Raw genomic sequence first — 18,373 nt, 5'->3', positions numbered from 1 at the left:
GCTCTTGTACCGACATATAAAACCTAAAGCAGCCATCCAAGGGTGCATTAAATATAAAATGGCTGAGTCATTCTGTCTTACACTGAAACATATGGGAATCTTTGCTTCCTAATAAAGAAAACAATGGGGGTAGAGGCAGCCACCACGGGATTAATCTGAATCACAAAGCTTCCAGACTCACCAAACAGCTTGAAATGTGCAACAGTTTTAGGCTATTAACTTTCAAATATAATGAAAATTTGGAAGGGCAAGTTTATTTCACAAAAATTTTCAATAAACTTCACTCTTCATTGACCTCCAAAAGCCCATATGAACTCCCCAGGTTAATATTAAGCTTTCTTTGACCACTCTTACTAATTATGTTCAGTACACACTTTCTTTCCCTGAATGCTAATCTTGTTTATTTTCAAATTTTAGCCATCTCCCATGATAACTAAAATGAAATTCAAAATGAATTAAATTTCACGAAAATGAGTGGAATGTATTGATCTCATCTTCCCATGTGAATCTTAAGAGTCAACCTGATGTGGATGAGGTCATTTTGGCTCTCTAAATCACTGAACTAAGCTGAAGGATAAGGGAAGAAGTACAAGAACAGGGAGCAAGTTCTTTGGAACTGGGATGGTTTTTAGATTCCAGAAGTTCTGTCTTTGCCTTAGGGACAACTGAAACGAGTGTCTTCATATTCCTTGGGACTGGATTTGAGCAGTTGCATGATGACCTACCCTGTTCCAACTTGAGAAAGCAGAGGAGAAAGAAAAAAGTTTTGTCCTTTAAGATGTAAACTTTTAGAAACTTATTCTCTGAGAATTTATACAAGCTCAATATTAAAACCATGAGTTAGAGAATGGAGCTGTCTTGACTGTGTATACCCTCCTTCCCTTGCTTTCCACCTGTCTCTCTCGTTCGTTCCTTCCTTCCTTCCTTCCTTCCTTCCTTCCTTCCTTCCCTCCTTTTCTCCCTCCCTCCCTTTTTCCCTTTCTCCCTTCCTCCCTCCCTTCTTTCCTTTTGTCTATCAGTCCTTTTGTCTGTGCTTCCTTCCTGAGTGGTTAAAGACCATTAAGGTGTTCTACTTTCACTTGATGCTTGGCAAATCATTGAGGCTTGAGGCCTTTAGAAAAGCCCAAGCTAATAATCTAAAAATTCAATTTCTCAAGAAAAACCAAGATAAACCTCAACCCTTTAAGGCTTCTAGCAGAAATCCCCGTCTTTGAAGGTCTAGACATAAATCACATTAATGGCATTATTTACTATGTGCTAGTTCGGAAGTATTGAGAAGTAGTTTATTTTTATGTTAGTTGTCATATAACCAGTGCCCTCTAATAAAATAGAAAATTCTTCCTCCTTTATTCACTGTTTAGTATCATAATTCAAAATAATAGGACCCCAAACAATTGGGGCTCAGGAACATATTTAAGTAGAAAGAATGTGCAGTTCTATGTTGGAGAGTGGAAAATGTTGGCTAAAACTGAAATGGTCACAAAACACTATTTAATTATCGCAAGTACTTAGGAACGAACTGACAGCAGACAGTTTTATTTTCCCTGAGCACATACACCCTCCATTCTACACACCCATCAACCACTTGCATTTTTCAGGTCATCCACACCAGTCCTTGATGCATAACAGCATGGTTCAGTTCTGCTTATGAAAATTCAATGGATGGCAGCACAAGAAGTTCAAGCCATAAATAATGAAAGAGAGAGAGAGAAAGAAAGAAAAAAAGAAAGAAAGAAAGAAAGAAAGAAAGAAAGAAAGAAAGGAAGGAAGGAAGGAAGGAAGAAGAAGAAGAAGAAGAAGAAGAAGAAGAAGAAGAAGAAGAAGAAGAAGAAGAAGGAAGGAAGGAAGGAAGGAAGGAAGGAAGGAAGGAAGGAAGGAAGGAAGGAAGGAAGGAAGGGAGGGAAGGAAGAAAACTCTGCATACAGTACAGTTTCCTGGCTTGAGTCTGATGCATATTGCTGATCTAACAAATAGTTTTATTTTCTGCTTGTGAGGTTACTGTCCAGTTATCAAAGTAGGCAAAGTAGGCTTTTCTCTCCCTCAGGCAGGTAAATGCCATGGCACCCTCTTGATGTAGGACATATAAATGGTTAGTCTCTTGCGAACGACTTTAAGGAAGTAAAATATGTTAGATTGGTGCAAAGTGTGTTTTTTGGCAAAAACCGCAATTACTTTCGCACCAACCTAATATATATTTCACAGCTTTCTTGGGCAGGTTAAGCCATCAAGGGTGCAAACAGATTGATCTAATAGTTACCGGACTTTAGCAAAGTGCTAGGTCCATCTGCTTGGGTCAGACATGCCTGCTCAGGAGTGTAGAATAAAATGCCTTATGTCTAAATTAATATTATGATAAGATACTTTAATCGTTTGCACTATAAACTAATCACAAATCAACCCTTAGTAACTTGTGCATCTCAGTTGCTATAAGAAACGTAAAAATTACCAGAGCATATTTTCTCCAAAATTTTTGTTTCTAAAAAGTGCAGAAAATTCCAATAAATTGTGAATTCTGAGAAAAGAAATAATATTTGTACTTACTGAGTTTCTTTCATTTGTTTCCATGTATGTAAGTCATATTTTTCTGGGAAGGGCAATGAAATACGGAGAGATAATAAACTAACCAGTAGTTTCAAGATAGCATATATATATTTGAACTCCTACAAGGCTGTGAGTGTTTTATTTTTATGCAAAGTATCTTATGTTAAAAAAAATTAAATTCCAAATATAGAGGGGCCCAGTCATGGCTAAAAACTTGAAAGGGCTACTACTACTGTAACATTAATACTACTATTACCAGTGTAGATTCTTCAATTATTCCTATGGATGGGGAATGTAACGTTTTCTGTTTGAAAATGTAAGTTTCATTTAAATGAATATTTTAAAGTCATGCTCTAAATAGTACCGAGATTTTCTAACTCTAGAATCTTTAACAAAGTCTTCTAGGTCAAAAGGGAGATTACGAAAATGTTTCAAGTTACTATCAATGTTGGTATGGGAAGAACGGAATGTAAACAAGCATGAAATGCAAACTGGAGCAGTAAGTTCACATATGAGGCAGAAAAGAAACTTAAAATCAAACAAAAAGGTGATTTGTTTACAGGAGGAATAAAACAGAAAATTGCGCGATTGTAAATTGGAAGTCACGTGGTTTTCTACAGTATAAAAATGTAGACATGTCACATGGTAAGGATGTTTTCCCCTTAATGGTGAGGATCAAAACAGAAGGGAGAGTATGAATGAAAAAGCATATGGAATAGAAGGTATATTTCTTGTGCACGCTATCTAAAAGGACTAAAATAGATACAGTTGAAAGTCTTCAATTTTCCCCTCATCTCCTTTTGTTTTTAATTTTCTCTTTATTTTTTTCTTGTTTTTTTGTTTTGCTTTGTTTGTTTGCCACCTTCATACACCGCCCCCTCACCACCGCCCCGCTCCCCACACACACACATTTGACTAATCAATAAACCACAGGGCTTGCAAGAACCACTCTTGGGAATTACCCTTATGACAGGAATGGGGATGGAATGGCCCGAACAATTCTGCATGAGAGGCACAAAAAAAAAAAAAAAAAAAAAAAAAAAAAACAGAAAAACCTCCAACTGAGAGTTTCACAGCAATCAAATATGAAAACTGCCACTTGAGCCAAAACTCTCCTCACCCTCTAAAACTCCAACCTGCCTTTTTTCAGAGAAGTACCTGTCTTCAGGTGCCACCCGGTGCTTCTCAGCTGAGTAAAGACTTAACCTTCATTTGAGTCATGCATACTACTTGTTGAAACAACGGTTAATATCTACAAAGTAGTTTAGTTTATTTGTGCCACTGATAAATGTAATTCAATGAAAAATTATAAAGACACTACCTGAAAGAAATGTGAGCCTGGGACTGCTCTGAAGTAACAAAGAAAGGTGTAAGGATACCTATGTTTTTAAAGTTCTGATAACACACTAAAAAATTTCGGGGGTGTGGTTTTCCTCAAGCATAGGAGCACACATTAAGTCAATGTGCTCTCTAACTGTCAAATAAGCACATCCTAATAATCACACTTGTCCTAATTTAAACAGTATTAAATAGTTTTTTTTTTTAAAGGAAATCATTACTGAGTGAAATAAAATGCAGTATTACTTTCTAATCAGATGAACATTCCTAGGGGGACCTAATTCAAGTAAGACAGCACTGCTGAGCATCTGACAGTTAACTCTGTTTGGAGGCAGTAAACCTGGCAGTATTTAGAGGCCATTGTGAAACCACCCATATATTTTCTCCACTGTTACCTGAGTAGAAAACTTTCTAGATCATTTCATTATCAAGTTATTTTAAGCTTTTAAAAAAGATATATAGTTGTCTAAAATCATAACACCATGATACTGGCACATTTATGCTCTTACAACTTTCAATTCCATGGATAGATGAAGCTCAAGAGATTGTTATGAGCTTGAACACATTTAGGGTAAATATTTCCTTAGAAATAAATCTTCTACTCCTCAAAAGAAAACGTGTTTGTACATTTTATGTACTTAGATCTACTTCTAACCAGTTTAGTTGATACTACCTAGAGGAATCAAAAAGAAAATTACATGATACGGTGAGATATATATACTTAGGAATTTATTTAGAAAGTAGCTTTGATAATGAGGTTTTTGTACGCATTTGGTTGTAAGTCAACATTGATTAAGCAATTCCAAATGGCTACTTACAATTAAGGATTCCAACTTGGCAATATTCTAAGAGGTCCTGAGGAGTAAATAGGAAATGAAATATACTTTATTAAGGTATGGATTTATACTTTATTTGTTTTAAGAAATTAAAGTTTTAATCTGATTTAGCCAAGATAAGATAATGAACTACAGAGAACTAATAGAGATATATTTGTGATTCACTATAGGTTTTGGAAAATATAGGACTTTTTGACTCTAGTCACTTGTTTGACAATGGAAGGATTAAATATCTTGACATATGGATTCCAGATTTATTTTTGTTTTAGTTAGTTGACATTTATGTATGTAATTACAATAAGCATAAATAACTCTCCCCCAAATTATTTCTTATGGGAAACCCATAAGAGATAGTTGGATTTTGAGGTGAGCCTCCTACGGATGACTCAGTCAGGCTCCTTTTGTCTTACGGCTTTACTATCTTTAGCATCTGCTTCCAAGGTGTCCCTTAGATGCTTCAAGATGGCAGGAGGGGAAGGAGCGCAAGAGGTTTTTAGGTGCCAAGCTTGGAAGAGGTGCACACAAGTTCCTTTCACATTCTCTTGGCTATAAATCATTTCATAGCAACGTTTAACTGCAAGGGATCTGGAAAATGTCATCTAGCTGTGCTCCCAGGAATAAGAGAAAACAGGTTAATTGGACAGCAAGCAAGTCTCTGACATATCCTTAGATTTAGCAAAGATAAATTTTCTACATGACTTAAGATGAAGTATTATTACAGAAACAGTGCCATATAGACACGAAATGTCAACAAAGACAAAGAATGCTTGAGAGGGAAGAGAACACAATACTGGAATCAGAAAGACCGAGCTTTAGTCTGAGATCTGCAATATCTACAGCATCTCTCCAGATCTAAACCATCAAATAAAAATAATAACACCTATCCTCTATATAATTGTTGTAAAAGGGAATATATGTGAAGAAATCTGGTTTAAAAAAATTCCCAAAACATTTACCTACTTTTTAAAACCTATCTATAATCCACATTGCCAATAGGAAATCATTTCCTAAGAAATACTGATTATGTTACATGCTTAAAACTTTTCATTGGTTATATATAGTATAGTCTATAGACTACAGATTCAACTGTCTGTAATTCTATATAATTAATTACAAGTTCTTTAGCATAATATATGAGGCTCTATAACATAGTCCAATAAATGTTTAATTTAAATAAATTTTCTTCAGTTTGATGATATATTTATTTCCTCCACTTCTTTCCTCTTTTTTTCTTCTGGGATATTTATCAATTGGATATTGGTTCAACATGTTCTCTGTCTCTAATGTTCTTTTTCATACATATAATATTGTGTATTGAACTTTTTCCTCTAATTCTCCAGAATGTCTGACTTTTTCTAGATAATCTAGTGTTTTCTAGTTGTTTTACTAACATTTGAAGTTTAGCAGTTGCATTTTTGCTACAGAGTCTTCTCTGTCACCCAGGCTGGAGTACCGTGGCAAGATCTTGGCTAACTGCAATCCCTGCCTTGCCTTTCCTGTATGAACGCAGCCGTCAGAGACTGCATCAGCCCTTGAGTAGCTGGGATTACAGGCACCTGCCACCACAGCCAGCTAATTTTTGTACTTTTAGTAGAGATGGGGTTTCATCATGTTGATCAGGCTGTTCTCAAATTCCTGGCCTCAAGTGATCTGCCTCTTTAGCCTCCCAATGTGCTGGGATTACAGGCGTAAGCCACCACACCCAGCCAGTAATTGTATTTTTTACTTTTGTGTACTTTGTTATATGTCCACAGATTTCTCTGAGGATAATAATTAGAGGATTTAGGTTCTTTTGCCTTTCCTGTATAACTTAAGGGCCATTTCTACTGGTGTATCAGCCCCCAAGTAGCTAGGATTATAAGCATAAGCCACCACACCCAATTAGTAATTGTAGTTTTTACTCTTGTATACTTTGTAATATCTCCACAGATTTATCTGTAGCTAATAATTAGAAGATTTCAGTTCTTTTGCCTTTCCTGTGTGACTTAAGGCTCATTTCTTCTCTTTGTATATCTCGGTCTTCTGATTTATGATGCTGTTTTCCTCATATGCCTGGTTATCTCTGGCTATCCCATTACACTTAAGAATTGTGAGCTAGGTTTATTTTGGGAGTAGCTATTTGGGACTTTTTCTCCTGTTGTGTGGGTGGTGTGGTTCCTTTCTTTTGTCTTTCCCATAAATGAGAAATATCCTTGGGAGACTGTGTGTCTAGCCTTGTCAACTAGTTGACTTCACTTTGGGGTACTTGGAAAATGATTTAACTGTTGACTAGAATCAGAAGAGCTTTATGCTGAAGAGAATTGCATTAATACCAGAACACCCACCCAGGCTCATTTATTTATTTGAGGCAAACACTTTGAGGACCAGCAGATTATTTATACAATTATTTTACAGCTAGATTTTCAATTTATTTTTGTTTTGAAACATATATAATATTTACAAAATCTGGTTATAGTAGACATCTTAAAAACATCTTCAAAATATCTTCATGAGAAACTGAGAAGAGTAAAAAGAAATGAGTAAAGAAACAGAAGATTGGAATAACATAACTAATGATTTGCATCTAGTAACTTGCTGTTTCTTCTTTCCAGAATGTTCTTCTCCAAGATTTCTACAGGCACCTTCTCTAATTGCCTTTAGGGCTCTTGTCAATATCTGATGTGAAGAAAACTTTCTCTGGCTACCCTACTAAGACTAGCACCGCTGTCAGACTCCATTCCCTCACACTGCCATAATTTTCTTCATAGACGTTATTACTAAAACCACATTTTAATTAATTTATTTATTTATTGGTAGTCTCCTCTATTAGAATGTCAATTATATTGAGGGCAGAAATATTATCGGCTCTGTTGATTATTCTTTCCTTGCAGTCCAGGGGAGAGCTTAGCACATAATAGCCCTAAATAAGTATCTACAGAATAAACAAATATAGAGAAATGTAAACTTACCTCTAACCCTGAAAAAAGGAAACCTTTTAAATATACATAATCCTTTTAAGTGTGAGTTATAAAAATTAAGTATTAGGCCAAACAGTGAATATTTATACTTCCAAAAGATATAAATTACTTAGTTTGTAATTAGTAACACAAAATAATATAAATAAGGAATTAATAAAGTGGAGGTGGCCATAAAAATATAATCAATGACATCTTAAAAAGAAAATCTATTTAATAATTCATAGGTTAAAAAGAAATTACCATTACCAAATTGCTACTTAAAATTGACTACATATCAAAACCAGTGGATGCAGCCAAAGCTGTTTTCAGAGAAAAAAAAAAATAATACACATAAAACATTCACTAGGAAGAAAACCCCACAAAACTGAGAATAATTCAATTTTATTTTAATATTAGGAAACTTGATAAAGAGCAGAAAAATTACATTCTTCTGAATAGAAGAGTAGGTTTAATAAAGATAAAAGCAGAGGACTTTCAGATAAGCTCATAAAAAATCAAGTTATTCAAACAAATCTTACATTGCTTACAATTTAAAAATGCTGAATACATTATTTTAACTATCTTTTTGAATGTTAAAGTAATTGACAACCAAGTAAGCAATTACCAGGACAAAGTGGAAGGAAAAACAAAGCAGGGATTCTAGAGAAAGAAGTAGAGCCCAATGTCATTTAGCCTTAAGAACTTTTGACATTCCAAAAAAAGGAATTTTGTTTTCAAATCTGGGCAGGATAAGAAAGGTGAAACAAACAACAAAGCCCAAGTTTGAACAAGATAAGGGGTGTAATGTACATGCTACTGAAGGCTTTCCCCACCATACATTGTTACTCAAAAAAAAAAAAAAACGCACATCAACAGTAGCCAAAGGTCATATTCTGTAGGGTATGGGAAACATAAGCCTTGAACTTGGTCTGAGATTGTCTTGGGCTAGTAGCACCTTTGGGTCAAATTGTAACACATATGTAAATCCTCTTTTGATAAAGTCTCCTTTTCCTAGACCTCAAATAATCTCTTCAAATAATTTTTTAAATACCATGAGTAGTACAAAGTGAGCATATCTCAGAATCCCAGAGCACAAGCCAACAGCAAGAAGCACTGGGGAAAAAAAAAGAATAGAAAACATTTGTTGCATATAGAACTGACAACAGATTAAATTCCAGAATATAAGTAATTATGAATCAATTTTAAAAGTTTTTTAAAAGGAGGAAAAATAAAAAAGAAAGAAATGAGCCATTCACAACAAAGGATGCCAAACTGCCAAAATAAGCAGGTGAAAAATATGCAACATCAAGAGTAATTATGGAAATTAAAACACTATTTTTTTTTTATTTCAGCTTGGGGAAAGTTTTAAAATATTGACAATAGATTATTAAAAGTTTTTGGAAAAATTATTATCAGACAATGTTGGTGATGATGAATATTGGTGTGTTCTTTTTTTTTTTTTTTTGAGACAAGAGTCTTGCTCTGTCACCCAGACTGGAGTGCAGTGGTGCATGATCTTCACTGCAACCTCTCTGCTTGCTGGGTTCAAGCAATTCTTCTGCCTCAGCCTCCAGAGTAGCTGGGACTACAAGCATGTGCCACCATGCCTGGCTAATTATTAGTAGTTTTAGTAGACAGAGTTTCACCATGCTGACCAGTCTGGTCTCAAACTCCTGACCATGTGATCCACCTGCCTTGGCCTCCCAAACCACTGGGATTACAGGCGTGAGTCATCTGACCTGGACCAGTGTGTTCTTAAGTGCATTTGGTAAGGCCTATTAAAATTTAAAATGGACATATGCACATATCATCTGATTCAGCAACTTCATCACTTTTTTTTTCTTTTGGAAGCAAGAACAAGATGACTCACAGTCTGCAATGCAGTGGCGTGATCTTGGCCTACTACAACCTCCACCTCTTGGTTTCAATCCATTTTCCTCTGTCAGCTACCTGAGGATCTGGGATAATAAGCACCCACCACTACTCCCAGCTAATTTTTGTATTTTTAATAGAGACGGGGTTTTGCGATGTCGACCAGGCTGATCTCCAACTCCTGGCCCCAAGTGATCTACATGCCTCATCCTACAAAAGTGCTGGGATTACTGGCGTGAGGCACTGCACCTGGCCTAGTACCTTGATTTTTAAAATCTTACTCTCTATATGTTTATACCAAAGTATGCAATGCAATTATATGTTATTTGCATGATTCCATATAAAATACAAAACTAGAAAAATCCAGACGTTCATCAATAAGAGAATACTCAAATATATCTGTTCAATAGTAGTCTAAGCAGCCATTCAGAAAGAATAAGGTGGATCTCGATGTCTTGATATGCAAGAAAACTCAAGCTATTTTAATGTCAGAAAAAAATTAAGGCTCAAAATAGAGACTAGTTATAGTATGATACAAAAATTTTTCCATTATTTTAAGATAGAGTACATGTATTTTTTGTCTGCATAAATACATGGAAAATTCTAACTGTAATCATCTTTAGAGAGAACAACAAGGAGTCTGGGGGGAGAGAAATCTTTTACCTATGTTTTTAAATTGTTCTGTTTGGTTTTCATTCTTTTAAAAATGTATGTATTATGCACACACACAAGTTTTATATTATTCTTTTTTTTAGAGACAGGGTCTTGCTCTGTCACCCAGGCTAGAGTTCAGTGGTGCAACCATAGCTCTTGCAGCTTCAAACTCCTGGGCTCTATTTATCTCCTCTCTCAGTTTCCCAAGTAGTTGGGATTGCAGGCCTACAAGGTACAGCTCAGGTCATTGCTTCAAAAGGTGCAAGCCCCAAGCCTTGGTGGCTTCCATGTGGTGTGCGCCTGCTGGTGGGCAGAAGTCAAGAATTGAGGTTTGAGAACCTCTTCGTAGATTTCAGAGGATGTATGGAAATGCCTGGATGTCTGCTGTAGCAGCAGAAGTCTGCTGTAGGGGCAGAGCCCTCATCGAGAACCTTGACTAGGGCAGTGCAGAAGGGAAATGTGGGGTTAGAGAACCCACACAAAGTCCTCAGTGGGGCATGCTCTACTGGTCCTGTGAGAAGAGGGCCACCGTCCGCAAGATCTCAGAATCAACAGCTTTCACCATGCACCTGGAAAAGCTGCAGACACTCAACACCAGCCCATGAAAGCAGCCAGGAGTAGGGTGGTACCCTGTAAAGTGACAGAGGTGGAGCTGCCCAAGGCTGTGGGAACCTACCTCTTGCATCAGTGTGACCTGGATATGAAACATGGAGTCAAAGGAGATCATTTTGGAACTTAAAAGTTTAATGACTGCCCTATTGGCTTTTGGACTTGCATGAGGCCTATAACCCCTTTATTTTGACCAATTTCTCCCATTTGGAAGGGCTTACGTACCCAATGCCTGGACCCACATTGTATCTAGGAAATAACTAACTTGCTTTTGGTTGTACAGGCTCATAGATGGAAGAAACTTGCCTTGTTTCTGAGACTTTGAACTTGGATTTTTGTATTAATGTTTTAATGACTATGTTAAGACTTTGAGGGACTGTTGAAAGAGCTTGGTTGTGTTTTGAAATGTGAAGACATAAGAATTGGGAGGGGCCAGAGGCAGAATGATGTGATTTGGTTGTGACCTCACCCAAATCTCATCTTGTATTATAGTCCCCATAATCCTCACATGTTGTAGGAGGGACCCAGTGAGAGGTAATTTAACTATAGGGGTGGTAACGCTCATGCTGTTCTTGTAATAGTGAGTGAGTTTTAATGAGATCTAATGGGGCTTTGCCCCTTTTTGGTACTTCTCCTTCCTGCCTCCATGTGGAGAAGGACATATTTGCTTCCCCTTCTGCCATGATTGCAAGTTTCTTGAGGCCTTCCCAGCCATTTGGAACTGTGAGTAAATTAAACCTGTTTCCTTTATAAATTACTGAGTCTTAGGTGTGTATTTATTAGCAGCATGTGAACAGACTAATGCAGTGTTCAAAGAATGAACAGTTGTATAAATCCAGCATTTCTTCCTTAAGTAAAGTGTTTTTCGAAGGAGCTAAAACTCCTGGAATCCCTAGGGTGCCTCATCTTCAGTGGATGTTGTTTAAAATAAACCATCTGCATTACAGATGTAAATTGTGTGACAGTTATGATTGTCCACATCTTCCACTCTCTGCAGGTGGTACTTATTTTTCTTTCCTTACTTCCAATTGCATCAAGAAAAGAGAATATTGCTTGTTTAAGTGAGAGGATGCACACAGGTGGGCCAGGGCCCATGGCCGTCAATTTAAGGGCACACTTTCATTTTCAATGTAATTAACTGTCTAATTGAGCATCCAAATTTAGCAGTGCATTTGCATGTGCAATTAATATGATTTAAAAGCACTCTGCATTAATGGTTTCTTTTCCATTATCTACAAATGTAATTACTGAAGGATGGTTTGAGTTTGAAAATCATTTGGGAAAACATTTTTCTGCATCCCTGGAGCCTAATGTTGTAAGAGGTAACAGTGAAATGAGAAGTCCACACCCAGAATTATAAGGCTGAAAAATGAGTTGCTCTAGATGGAAGGGCTGTAGGAGAGAACTAAATCTGCCGATTTCAATATATAGTAATATTTTTCTTGCTTACTAGAATTAATTTAAATTATAGTCACAATGATTTCACTCAGAACAGATATAAGCTCTAGTCTTACAGAGGTAGATTTCAGAGGGAAACTCACACTTTTAAACACAGTTCTAAAAGGAGATGGTATTCTTAGTAATTTCCCATTAATCACAAAATTAATACCTAGTTCAGCCTAAGATCATTTGCATACTTTTCCTGATTAAAGAAAAGATCTAAAAGAAAAGATAAAGATATGACCTTACAATCTGAGGCCAGGTGTGCTGGTCCAATCCTATAATCACAGCACCTTGGTAGTCTGAGGCCAGGTGTGCTGGTCCAATCCTGTAATCACAGCACCTTGGTAGTCTGAGGCCAGGTGTGCTGGTCCAATCCTGTAATCACAGCACCTTGGTAGTCTGAGGCCAGGTGTGCTGGTCCAATCCTGTAATCCCAGCACCTTGGTAGTCTGAGGCCAGGTGTGCTGGTCCAATCCTGTAATCACAGCACCTTGGTAGTCTGAGGCCAGGTGTGCTGGTCCAATCCTGCAATCACAGCACCTTGGTGGTCTGAGGTGGGAAGATTGTTTAAGCTCAAGAGTTTGAGAACAGCCTGAACAAAATGGCAAAATCTCATATCTAATCCCATTTATTTACAAAAAAATAAAAATTAGTAGGCTGTGGTCTCAGCTACTCAGAAGGCTGAGGAGGGAGGATTGCTTGAGCCCAAGAGGTCAAGGCTGTAGTGAGCCATGATCAAACCATTGTATTCCAGCCTTCAGTCTGGGTAACAGAGAAAGACTCCGACAAAAAAAAAAAAAAAAAAAATATATATATATATATATGTGTGTGTGTGTGTGTGTGTGTGTGTGTGTGTGTGTAGTAACCTGTAATAATTAACAAAGATTAGACTGAAAACATAGTCATTGGAGGAAAATCGAAAATTTTGAATAAGTAGTAGACTGTGTCCTCTCAATTGCCTGAACAATTGAAAAATTGTACTATTATTTTCTGGAAAAAAAAATTAAGCTTTTGCCAACCAGAGATTTCTATAAATATAACACCCATAGTTTTGCTGTGGAAGAAGGAAGTTAACTGTCACTGACCCCAAGCTCTTCTACCCCTGTCCACCAGGAGTACAGAGGCACCGAACAATGGTAGGTTACTAGCTTGAGGTTACCTTCAAAGGCCTGCTGAGTAGAAAGTGTGACTTAGAGGCACTTCAGAAATAAAGTAAATAAAGCTTAGGAAGATGGTGTGAAAGAAAAATGATCACTTAATTATTATTTTATTAATGTAGTAATTGTTTAAAATAAATGGCTTAAAGTAAAATACATTTATTTTACAGTTGTATTTAAAATTATGTATTATTAAACTATGTGTTTCAAAATTAAACAAAAATAAATTGTTTAAAAATAAAACATGGACTGACATGGTGGCTCATGCCTGTAATCTCAGCACTTTGACCGGCTGAGGTGAGAGGATTGCCAAGTGTTTGAGACCAGCCTGGGCAACATAGAGAGACCCTGTCTCCACAAAAAAATTAAAATTTAAAAATCAGCTTGCACAGTGGCATCCCCTTTTAACCACAACCAGAGATGAAGCAACTGGGACTCAGGGCACCATGTATCCAGGCTGCATAGAGCAGGGAGGGTCCTGGACCCAACCCAGGAAACCATTTTTCCCTCCTAGGCATCCAGGCCTGAGATAGGATGGGATGCCATGAAGGTCCCTGATATGCCCTGGAGACATTTTCCCCATTGTCTTGGTAGTTAACATTCAGCAACTTGTTACTTATGCAAATTTCTGCAACTGGCTTGAATTTCTCCCCAGAAAACGGGATTTTATTTTTCATTGCGTAGTCAGGCTGCCATTTTTTCAAACTTTTCTGCTCTGCTTTCTCTTAAATGATTTTCCACTTAAAAATTTCTTCTGCCAGATATCCTAAATCATCTCTCAAGTTCAAAGTTTCACAGATCTCTAGGGCAGGGGCAAAATGCCACTAGTCTCTTCACTAAAGCATAGCAAGAATCACCTTTGTTCCAGTTCCCAACAAGTTCCTCATCTTCATCTGAGACCACCTTAGCCTGGACTTACTTCATTGTACATAAGACTATCAGCATTTTGATCAAACCCATTCAACAAATCTCTAGGAAGTTCCAAGCTTTCCCACATCTTCCTGTTTTCTGAGCCTACCAAGTCTCTAGAAAGTTCCAAACTTTCCCTCATTTTCCTGTCTCCTTTTGAGCCCTCTAAACTATTTCAGCCTCTGCCTGTTACCCAGTTCCAAAGTCACTTCCACATTTTTGGGTATCTTTACAGCAGCACCTCACTCTCAGTACCAATTTACTGTATTAGTCTGTTCTCATGCTGCCAATAAAGACATACCCAAGACTGTGTAATTTGTAAAGGAAACAGTTTTAATTGACTCACAGTTCCTCATGGCTGGAGAGGTCTCAGGAAACTTACAGAGGCAGAAGGGGAAGCAAATATGTCCTTTTTTACATGGCAGCAGCAAGGAGAAATTACCTGAGCCCTTTATAAAGCCATCAGATCTCATGAGAACTCACTCATTCTCATGAGAACAGCATGAGGGTAACTGGCCCTGTGATTAAATTACCTCCCACTATGTCCATCCCAGTACATGTGAAAATTATGGGAACTACAATTCAAGATGAGATTTCTGTAGGGACACAGCCAAACCATATCAAAAACGTAGAAAACATTTTTCTGTGGGCCTTTAACTTCTTTAACATTTAATATCTGGAAGCTCTGACACAAGAAACTGGTAGTTAAATTGGGAACATTTTAATTGTTATTATCAACATTATTATTAATAGATACATTGCCTTATATTATATATGTGTTTATTTCATCATTCCTATGTAAGAACTCCGTGACACAAGTAACAAATGTAAAATTACCCTCATGTTAGGAGCAAGGAACTATGATTCCAAAAGCTGAATGATTAGTCCCAGAAATTCAGTAACAGGAAAGAGACTACCGTCTCCATTTTAAAACTTAATCTGGCAGACTTTCATCAAATCAGTGGTAAGTACTGAAAAAATACCCTTTGTGAAAAAGTGAGATGAAAGTTTCTAGCACGCCAATAAAAGTTTTCAAATTTTGTGATTATTTTGTAAATTAAATAACAAGCCATCTCAAAAGCAAAAGTAGCATGTTAGGCAGAATCGTGCTCCTCACCCTAAAGATGCCAATATTGGAATCCCAGAACCACTAAATATATTAGGCTACATAGCACAAGGGAGTTAATGGTTGCAGATGGAATTAAGGTTGCTAATCAGATTACCTTGAAATAGGACCCAGATTACATGGGTAAGCCCAGCGTAATTCCGAGAGTCCTTAAAAGTGGAAGAGGGGAGCAGAAGAGGAGGCCATAGTAAAATGTAGCTACAGAAAAAGGGCATAGATGAATGCAATATTGCTAGCTTTGAAGATGGAGAGAGGAATTTCTGAGTGAAGAAAAGTGGTACCCCTAGAAGCAGCAAAAGGCAAGGAAATCATTCTCCCTGAAGCCACCTGAAAGAAACAACCCTGTAAAACACTTTGATTTTAACCCAATGAGATTTGTGTCAGAATTCTGATTTCCAGAAATTATAAGATAATATATATGTGTTGTTTTAAGACACTTAGCTTATAATTAATCATGGCAGCGAATAGGAAACTAATACAAGTTGTGCCTAAAATATATGTAGCTGAACAGCAAACAACTGCTTGTAGAATAAATGAAAGTTGTCTACTAAATGTTGTGACTATGCCAGGGTGATATAACCACACATGATGTTGCCTCTCAACCTATCTCACTACATTAGATCTCAGAAGCCATTCCTGATCTTTTTCTGGGCGTTTTCTCACTGACACTGAAATTGCTGGTCCAAGGAGATTCACAGGCACTTGCTTTGCAAAGACAACTGTTTCTATTTTACAGTTTACCCTAATAGGACTTGTCAGCCTCTGCCAGTTGAGATCTACTGCATATTAATATAAGCTATGTGGATGGATGACTAACTCTGTTTTGGACATCAGGCTTAGTATTTTGGATTGATTATTCACTTATTCTTGAGTGATCCCAAACATAATTTGACATAAAAGTTGCTTGAGGCTATAAGTGAGGTAAAAGAAGCCTGACTTGATTTTAGCTAGATTGATTCACACCTTGAAATTTTACTGGAGTGTGTCCAGACAACCACTGTTGGAGTAAAACTTGGACAATGATAGAATTTCATTGTTTCCAAGACATTTAGATTTCTGTACTTTAACAAATTGAAAATTAGCATTTGTTACAGAAACAATGACATTTTACAATCATTCCCAGCCAGCTGTGTGTCCACAACTTGATCACAACTGTACTTACTTGCCATCACTTCCATTAACTTACTGATACGTACATTGTACCTATTATGCAGGTAAAATCGAATTGGTCTTTGGAAAGCTGAGACATCAGGAGTGCAAGAGCAGCTTGAGCAACATGGTGGAATCCCATCTCTACTAAAAATACCGAAATTAGCCCAGCATAGAGGCATGTGCTTGTAGTCCCAGTTACTTGGGAGGCTGAGATGGGAGGATAGCTTGAGCCTGGAAGGTCAAGGCTTCATCAAGCCTGCAATGAGTCATGATCTGACTACTGCACTCCAGCCTGGGGAACAGAGTGAGACCCTACCGCAAAATGAAAACAAACAAACAACAACAAAAACAAAAACAGAGAAAAGAAAAGAAGAAAAAAAATCTAATTTGATATTGAATGGAAAGTTGGTGTGTAAGCAAAAAGGAACAGAAGCCGTCAGTAAAGCAGGGCATAAATGTGCTCTTAGCAAAGTAAGTATTTATTGTTGGAAGAGTAACTAAAATTCTTCCTCCTCCTCCTTCTCCTTATTCTTGGCAAAGCATAGGCCAAAGGTTTAAGAAAGAAAATAGTGACAAGCAAATACTGAAGCTGGATTATGTTTTGTTGTTGGGATATGTGAAAAGAATTGCCTTTTAGATTCTAAGCAATGTAACTGAAGGCAAGAGAAATAGACAAGTTCCTCACAGTGGATAAAAGAAATTCCAAGGCAAGGAGAGGCTAGTGTGACTAATTCATAAATCATGTAGGACATTCATTAAAGCATTAACTCATAATTTAATCAGCAACATTATTTCTTTCTTAATAATATAATCATTAACATCTCAAATTCAATAAACAATAACAACAAGGAGGGAAATGGAGACGTAAGATGGGTGATTTAGTTTATCTATTGCTCCTAAGGCATGATACAAAGGCAACTTAGTATAATAGAATATGTATACATCTGAAATCATTACAAATTAGGTTTTATTCCTCAACTTTATCAAAGAATAACTACAGCAATCTAACTTTTCTGAATCTCTTTATTATGATCTATAAAATGGGATAATAATATTTACTTGTAATTTTGATGTAAGTATTAAATTACCTTGTCATCTGCTTCCCTTTCCCTATAGCCAAAAGCAATTCTCATGGGTCAGTTGCGGAAGAACTTGCAAGGAATTTGGAATCAGAAGACAGAAATTCATTCTTGGCTCTGCCACTCACATGTGATCTTCTACTTGTTAGCTAAATTTCTAGTGCCTAAAGCAGCCAGATAACCCTCAATGAGCCCTTGTGTCATCCCTTTCCTCCCAGGATAAGGTTTCACCTTTGTGGCCAATAGTGCATGGCAGAAATAATGTGCTGACACTTGTAAGATTAGGTGATAAAAACAGGCTTCTGTTAGAGGCATGTATTCCTTCTCTCTTACTCACTTTAGGGGAAGTCAGCTGCCTTGTCTTGAGGATACTCAGGCAACTCTGTAGAGAAGCTTATGTGGCAAGAAACCGAAAGTTTCAGAGAACAAGGAAATGAGGACTCCAGCCATTTGCTTCTCGGAAGCAAAGACTGAATTTCCAACCAGTGCTTTACATGATGATGCAGTGATCAAAACATCATGAGTAACTGAACAAAAACCATCCAGCGATGCCATTCTGGGATTCCTGACACTCGGAAGTTGTAAAATACACATGAATAAATATTTCTTACACAGTACCTCTCTTGTACAGCCTCATCTCTAAAAATAAGAATAATGGTTTCTTCACAGAGTCTTGGAGGGTTCAAAAGAGAGCAAGTTGCAAACTATAAAGTATCAGTAC

General features: G+C 37.0%; 1 long non-coding RNA gene across 1 annotated transcript in view; it reads left to right on the top strand.

Annotated features, from left to right (window-relative positions):
- Window positions 1-18,128, top strand: part of LOC118152057 (uncharacterized) — a 28,986-nt gene extending 10,858 nt beyond the window's left edge. Inside the window, exons 3-4 of the long non-coding RNA XR_004740406.3 lie at window positions 16,636-17,044; window positions 17,995-18,128. This is a non-coding gene — a long non-coding RNA (uncharacterized LOC118152057). The remainder of the gene's footprint in view (window positions 1-16,635; window positions 17,045-17,994) is intronic.
- Window positions 18,129-18,373: the final 245 nt, after the last annotated feature.

Source organism: Callithrix jacchus, chromosome 3 (genome assembly GCF_049354715.1).
Source record: "Callithrix jacchus isolate 240 chromosome 3, calJac240_pri, whole genome shotgun sequence".
NCBI lineage: Eukaryota > Metazoa > Chordata > Mammalia > Primates > Cebidae > Callithrix > Callithrix jacchus.
This window is presented reverse-complemented; position numbering and strand designations above follow the sequence as displayed.